We start from the raw sequence: 7,368 nt of genomic DNA on the forward strand, positions 1-7,368 counted from the left end.
AATAGAAGTATTGTTAAACAGCTTGTGATACATCCATATAGTAGGCAACTGTAGAATAATAAATAATTATGTGTGTACAAACATGGAAAGATATCCATGTAAATAAACTCCATTGAGAGTAGGCTTTTTTGTGCGTGTTTTTGTTTTGTTTACTGACAAAGTATCAATATCTTGAAGAGCAGTGAGATATAGTAGATGGTTAACAAACAACTGTTGAGTAATAACTATATTTCTTAGCATAAAGAAAAATCAGGCTATAAAAGAATGTAGATACTACAGTTGATTTATGTTTATGTGTCTGCATTTGATATATACACACACACACACACACACATATACTAGAGGCCTGGTGCACAAATTTGTGCATGGGTGGGGTCCCTCAGGGTGGCCTGCCAGGATTGGACCCCAGCTTGCGCCCCCAGGCTTGCAGCCCCGCAGCCCTGCCTGGCACCCCACTATGGCCTGGTGCTGCCCCCTCACCTGGTTCACCATCCCACCTGTGGGACAATGGGTCAGGGCCAGGGCCCCACCCCACTCCACCCCCCTGCCCAGCTCCCTCAGTGCCTGGGAGCCGGGCGGCGGCCCTGCCCCCCATCGCCAACACTGGTTATCTTCTGTGGGGCAATGGGTGGAGTGATCAGGCCCCCGCTTGTACTGCCTTGGCCTGGCACTGCCCTCTCACCTGCTCCACTATCCCTCTGCGGTCCCGCTCTCATCGGGGCCCATTGGGGCTGGCAGCACCTCCACTGCTGCCTGCTGCCAGCGCCATGTAGCTGATGCCCCCATGTTCTGCACTGCCCCCTGGTGGTCAGCACACATTATAACGAGAGGTCAAACTCCCCAGGGGACAATTTGCATATTAGGCTTTTATCATATAGGATATACTCTATAAGGATAAGACAGGTTATACTGCTATAACAGACAACAAGCTCTAAGTAAAACAATCTTATTTCTCACTTACTCTACATGTCCATCATAAGAAATCTGGGAACTCTGCTGTGTGTCACCTTCTCTCTAGAACTTGGCTGATGAAGCAGCTACTGATTGGAGCATTGCCAGTTGCCATGGCAAAAGGAATAAAAGTCCCGAGGTCCTACAGCAGCATTTAAATACTCACAACTCATTGGCCAAAACTGGTCACATGGTCTAACCAAAGAAATAAATTAACCATCAACTGCTATCATATTATGTACCTGGAAAATGTAGAACTGGAAATATTTGGCAAACAATACAACTGACTACCACAAAACCGCATTGTAAGATACATGTGGAATTATTAAAAATCACAACTTACAACTGGAGAAAAAATTTAGGAAGGGGTAAGAGGTTAATGTTTAATTTGTATTTTGTATAGTCACATATCTTTGACATTTTGCAAGTAGTTTATTGCGTAACAAAATGTTTTTAGAAGTGTGTATCCAATTTAAAAGTATGTTTTAATATAATGAAACATTCTGCAGCCCTAGAAATGTTTAGGATGTATTTTTATAATATGAAGAAGTTTTTATGCTGTGATGTTAAATGGGAAAGGTAAGATAAAATTTCTTTATATAGTATCATTTCACTTGTCTAAAGAGATGTTTAGAGAAAGAACATTCGGCAGAAATGTGCCAACATAGTATAATACTTTATTTGGGTATACATATCTATCAGCAATCAAATCTAAAGAACAAAATAAATGAACAAGCAGAACAGGAACAGAGAACATTTTGATGGTTGCTGTTGGAGGTGAGTTGGGGGGATAGGTGATAAAGGTGAAGGGATTAAAAAGTACAAATTGGTGAGTAAGAATATTCACAGGGATGTAAAGTACAGCATAGGGAATGTAGTCAATAATACTGTAATAGCGATGTATGGTGTCAGATGGATACAATCACTGGGTTGCACACCTGAAACTAGTACAATATTGTTTATTGTTGCTACATCTCCTGGTCTTGGTAGACTGGCCTTATGTAGTAGGTATTCTGTAGGGTCCAGTGGCACAACCTCCCTGATAACCCAAGCTGGACACGCCAGGTGTGTCCCCCAAATGAGCTGTATACACCCTTCTGTTTTAGTTGAGCCTTGATTGCTGTTGGCATATCAATGAGGCGGGTATATCCCTAGGCCATTTGCCTGCAAGAACTGGTTTCCACCATTGTGGAGGATCAGCTATGCAGGGGCCCATCCCACAGAGCAAGACTTACTTCAGCGCAGCTCTGGTGCCTACTGAGTCTACCCCTTGAGTGTGTTGTTTGTGGAGGTGGTTGGCTGGTTCTTCAATGTGGTCTGAAGCTTTCCACTGGGTACCTTATCCTCCCAGGAGGTGCAGGCAAAAGTCAGCCACCACGTGTGTTCTACCTAGGGCCATCTAGCAATAACAAAGTGATCTTCAAAGGGCTGCTACTTGTGCTGGGTTTGGAGATGCCCAGGGGAGGCCAAGGCAGGCTGCTGCTAGTGCCAGGTGTGGAGCCACTTAGAGAGAGGTATGAGACACACCAAGGCCAGATGCTGCTTGTTTGAGAGATTTTAAGACAGTCTGAAGCATGAGTCAAGACAGGTTATTCATATGGAAAAGCCGCTGGAGACAGCTTGTGTGGGCCCAAAAATTGGGTGGGGCAGGGTCTCAAGAGATTAGTAGAACTGGGTGAACAGTGTTAGCCAAGTTCATGGAAACTCAGATATGGCAGCCACCTGCCAGTTCTGTGGGAGGAGGACTTGGTGAGGGAACAATGGCCTCTGCCAGCACTTCTGTCTGGGAGAAAGCTGCTCCTCCAGCTCTTACCCTGATGCCAGACTCTTCCATTCCTCCCCACATGTCCCTGATGCCTTTTGAGGTGCTGTCCTAGTACTGGAGCTTGGAGACAATAAGTCCAACTAAGTCCATGCATGGGCCCTTTAAAAGGTACTGCCTGGGACTCTGTCTCACTCAGCCAAAATCCCCACTGGTTTTTACAGCCAGAAGTTATGGGAACTTCTCTTCATGGCATTGAAATCTTAGACTGGGGGTCGAGGGGTGAGCTGGTGTGGGGCTGGGATCCCTTCACCCATCGAGGGGTATTTCTGCAGCCGAGATATCCCTCCTGGTTTTCATCTGCTACATGTGGGTTTGGGACCAGCCCTTTCCACATCTCTGCCCCTCCTGCTGACTGGTTTCAGGGAGTTTTGAATGATGGTTGGTCTGTAGTTTAGTTGTAATTTTGATTTGGTTCTGAGAGGATGCAAGTACCCCATTTGCCTACCCTGCCCTCTTGACCAGAAACCTTCTTAACTCTTAAAACATAAATAGACAAATATGCCCATAACCGCAACTTTTCAGAACAAAATAGGCAATAAGAAATGGACATGTCCTTTCTCAGAAAACCTTGAGTTTCATAAGCCCCTGTAAATAGGGATGAGATGATAGAACAAACAGTTCCTCTTTAGAGTTGTTCTTTTGATATAAAATAGGGGGAAAACTACTTTTATAAGGCCCATTTTCAATGGTTAGAGTAAAGTAAGATTTCTACAGAAGTTCAAATAACAAAAAGAAATGAATTTTCCATTTTACCAAAATAGGTCATTGTTTTCAGCATGTCTTGACACTCAGAAACAATGTTCATATCCTACTTGTTTCCTATATGTAGTCCTATCTGAGTTTCACATTATGTTCAATCAGAGAATTTTAAAGCTGAAAAGGCTCCTGGAAATAACACACAGATTGAGATGGAAGCTCAAAGAGACAGGAACTAATAATGGCTGGCATTTATTGGGCACTAGGTCTTCTCTGAAGTGCCCATTCAACAGGGATTATCAACCTTGAAGCTGTTAACATTTAAGGCCGTGCAATTCTCTGTTGCAAGGGCTGTCCTGAGCATTGTAAGACATAGCATCCCCTCTCAGTTACGACCACCCAAATGTTTCCAGACATTACCAAACAATCCCTCGTGACAAAGAGAGAGGGTGATGTCCATTCACACAGGTGAGAATCTTCCTCCTGGTCAAAGAATTAATAAGTGACAGATCCAGACTCAAATCCAGCTCTCCATAACTCCATGTGATAATCATGTTAGCTACCAATGAATAAACATTTACCTCTAATGTCAGGCATGGTGCTAAGCTCCTGATTGGCATATCCTCATAAAACCCTCATATCAACGGTAATAAGTGAATGCGCTCATTATTCCCGGTTTCTGTGGGAACAAACTGAGCCTTCGCAAGGGTATATATGTTGTCACATAGCCAAAAATATGCAAACCTGAATTGGAACGAAGCTGTGTTTTACTTCACGGGTTACGCTCTTCCCATTAAGCCTGAGGTTTTATTATGTCGCACATGTTCCCAAGGGAAGGTGGGAGAGTTGCAAAAATATGTTTTGCTCATACCATTGGAGGTAATAGCTGCTGTCATTGAGTTCATTGGTCATTCCTTTGTTCATTCATTGCATATGCCCAGACCCTGGGGTGGCAGTAGAGCATGGCCTAAAGAGCATGGTCTCAATCCTGCCCCACCAATTACTAGCTGTGTGGCCTTGGGTACATTGCTTAACTTCTCTGAGTCTCAAGACTCATTTTCTTTGTCTGTAAAATTGGGATGAGTGACTACTTTTTAGGGTGATTATGAAGAGAGAATGAAAAAAATGCATGGGAAATGCGGAGCTTAAGTGTTAGATAAAATGTATCAATAAATGTTGTGATTGTTGTCACTTCCCAGAAGAAATTGAGCTGGCTAGGTTCTGAATGCACACAGAGCTGAATAATATAAAAACAGCCAATGGAAAATCATCATGCAAGAGAAATGCAATTAAAATGCCAAAGCAATCTCAGGGCAGTCTAATATGATAGCATTTACCTGCTGTTCTGTGAGTGAGCTTTCGAGAGAAAAAACAAAAACCCACATTCGCCCGTGTTTGCCATTAACATGTTTTAAAAAATGACTTTATGTGGGCAAATGCAATGCGATATCCTTACAACACAATTGTACCCTACAAAACCTAACGCACATCTACAATTTTCTACATTTCTTATCATTTTGCCTGTGTCTGCTTTGAGGATTTGGGGGCGAAGAAAGAAAACAACTTCTGTTGCTAGGAACATTTCAATAAGTGAAGATATTTCTCTGCCTACAAAGATGCCCCCATGAACCGGTTCTTCTGTTCTCCCCAAAACCAAATTACACACAGATGTATGGCTAAGTCTGAAGATGTTTATTAAAGCAAGTTATTACAATTCTGAATTCTGTTACAGATTCAAGATTCCAAATAGGAGGGGTAAAGGGATTGGATGAATAATATAAATTCTTGCTCTCAGGGAAGTTTTGCTTTATCTGCTTTGAATCCAATTATTTGCCCAATTTGTATTTATCCTTATGCAAATTGGTCTGATTGCCTACAAACCATATGAGAAGGCTTAAGTGCAGTATCAAAGGGTCAGGATTTAGGAAGGATTTGGAAGTCTTGTGTTCATTAGCCGTACTTTCTACAGTTACCCCTAAATAACATTCACAGAACTAGTTAATTCACCCACTCTGGATGGATCTTTCAGCTTCCCACTTGGGAGATTAAATCTAAAAGGATAAAACATTTGAGAAAATACTAGAATCTATATTAGAAAAACCAGATTAATTGTCTGAGAAATAATCAGGTTGATGTGTCTGGGAAGACAGTAGAGCATAGTGGTTAACTGTGGGGAACGTTGGAGTTTGAAAGAACTCATTCAAATCTTAGTTCTGCTATTTAATCGCTGTGGCAGGCCGCAGGTTCTCCAAGGATTCTCCCCTCCTGGTATTTGTGCCCTGATGCAACCCTCTCGGTTGAGTGTAGGCTGGCCTAGTGACTTGCTCCTAACCCACAGAGTCTGGCGAGAGTGATGGGATGCCACTTCTGTGATGAGGGTATATAAGATGTGACTTCTGTCTTGCTCGAACATTCTCTCTCCTGCTGGCATGATGGAGTAAGTTTCCATGTTGTGAGCTGCCATGCTGGGAAGGGCACGTGCCAAGGAACTGAGTCCCGCCAAAAATTGATCATGTGAGTAAGCTTGGAAGCTGACGGTTCCCCATTCAAGTCTTCAGGTGAGACCCCAGCCCTGGCTGCCGCCTTGATCACAACCTGTGAGAGCCCATGAGCAGAGGGCCTAGCTAAGCTCTACATGTTCTCCTGACTCACAGGCGATGTACTTGTTGTTTTCAGCCACTTGAGCAAGCCACTAAGCCTCTCTGAACTCAGGTTCCACATCTGTATAATGGGGATTGCAATGCCTGCCTCTCGGGATTCAGTAAGTAAATGCTTGGCATTGTGGCTGGCACCTTGTATGCTGACTTTTATTTTATTCATAACATTCTGTACTCACAACGCACAGCAGTCTCAGAAGTTAATGAATGCAATGTACAGGAGACTTAAATATATAAGCCAATGTTTCTGAGAAATCACATTTCAGGACATTCTGTTACAGTCGACACGAGAGAAAGCCAAGTTCAGGTTTCTGCCTCCTAATTTCTACGCAGTGAGGGTTGGGGGCGTCAGTTGTACATCTATACGCTGGAGAAGACTCCAGAGAGAGGCGACTGGATACAAAAGTCCCACAGAAGAATCTGTCAGAAAGAGGGGTGCACGTGTACTTGATAAGAGTGAACTGGTCTGTCCACGGCTGAGCAGTTAGTTTGGCAAGTGTGGGGGGACTGGGGCGTCTCATACACTGTTGGTGGGAACAGAGGGCACTCTGACAAACACCAGCAGCATTTACACGTGTATACTCTTTAGGCCAATGACCCCGTTTCTGGGAAGCTATCCTGAAGAAATGACCTGAAGAGTACACCAATGTGTTTAAGCTGATCATCGCACTATTGCTTATAAATAGTAGGTTGAATCACATGACCATACGAAATTGCCAATATTTGACTCTTCTTTTTTTTTTTTCTTTAGGGGAGAGCGAGAACACAGTCCCCCACTACCAAAATTATGCAATCGAGTCTCCCACATTTGGGGAAATCGTAGGGGTCAGCACATCCGGACGGCGATGGATAAGCCTCGCCTGGGAAAACCACCTGTGTGATCGTGGTACCTCCCCTGCCAGGTGAGTGTGACTCTTTGATCTGTGAAGAAGAGAATTTGAAACAACTCCAGAACCCAAATGGAATGTGGGACAGTGGAATTTTACACACACACACACACACACATTCCAATAGGCATTTAAAAGTTGAGACATATATGGCAAACTGTTTACTGTAGTAATAATGTATTGGAAATTACAAAAAAAAACACAACCTATCATTTTTTCTTAACTACTTTAACATTTCACAAAGACCATGCTTTTTTTTAGGTAATTGGACTTTCCTGGAAAATTAAAGAAGCCCCTTACATTTCACACAGGCCCCTATTTACGTTTGCTGTTGTAACAAATTACCACAAGC

The 7,368-nt window shown here is 43.2% G+C and overlaps 1 non-coding gene across 1 annotated transcript; it reads right to left on the bottom strand.

Moving 5' to 3' along the window:
- Positions 1–6,877: 6,877 nt before the first annotated feature.
- LOC139009628 (U1 spliceosomal RNA) lies at positions 6,878–7,039 on the bottom strand. Its single transcript, XR_011471356.1, has one exon. It is a non-coding gene; the product is annotated as a U1 spliceosomal RNA (small nuclear RNA).
- Between the last annotated feature and the right edge of the window lie 329 nt (positions 7,040–7,368).

Source organism: Myotis yumanensis, unplaced genomic scaffold, assembly GCF_028538775.1.
Source record: "Myotis yumanensis isolate MYYU_CA2020_CCGP unplaced genomic scaffold, mMyoYum1.0.hap1 SCAF_4, whole genome shotgun sequence".
Lineage (NCBI taxonomy): Eukaryota > Metazoa > Chordata > Mammalia > Chiroptera > Vespertilionidae > Myotis > Myotis yumanensis.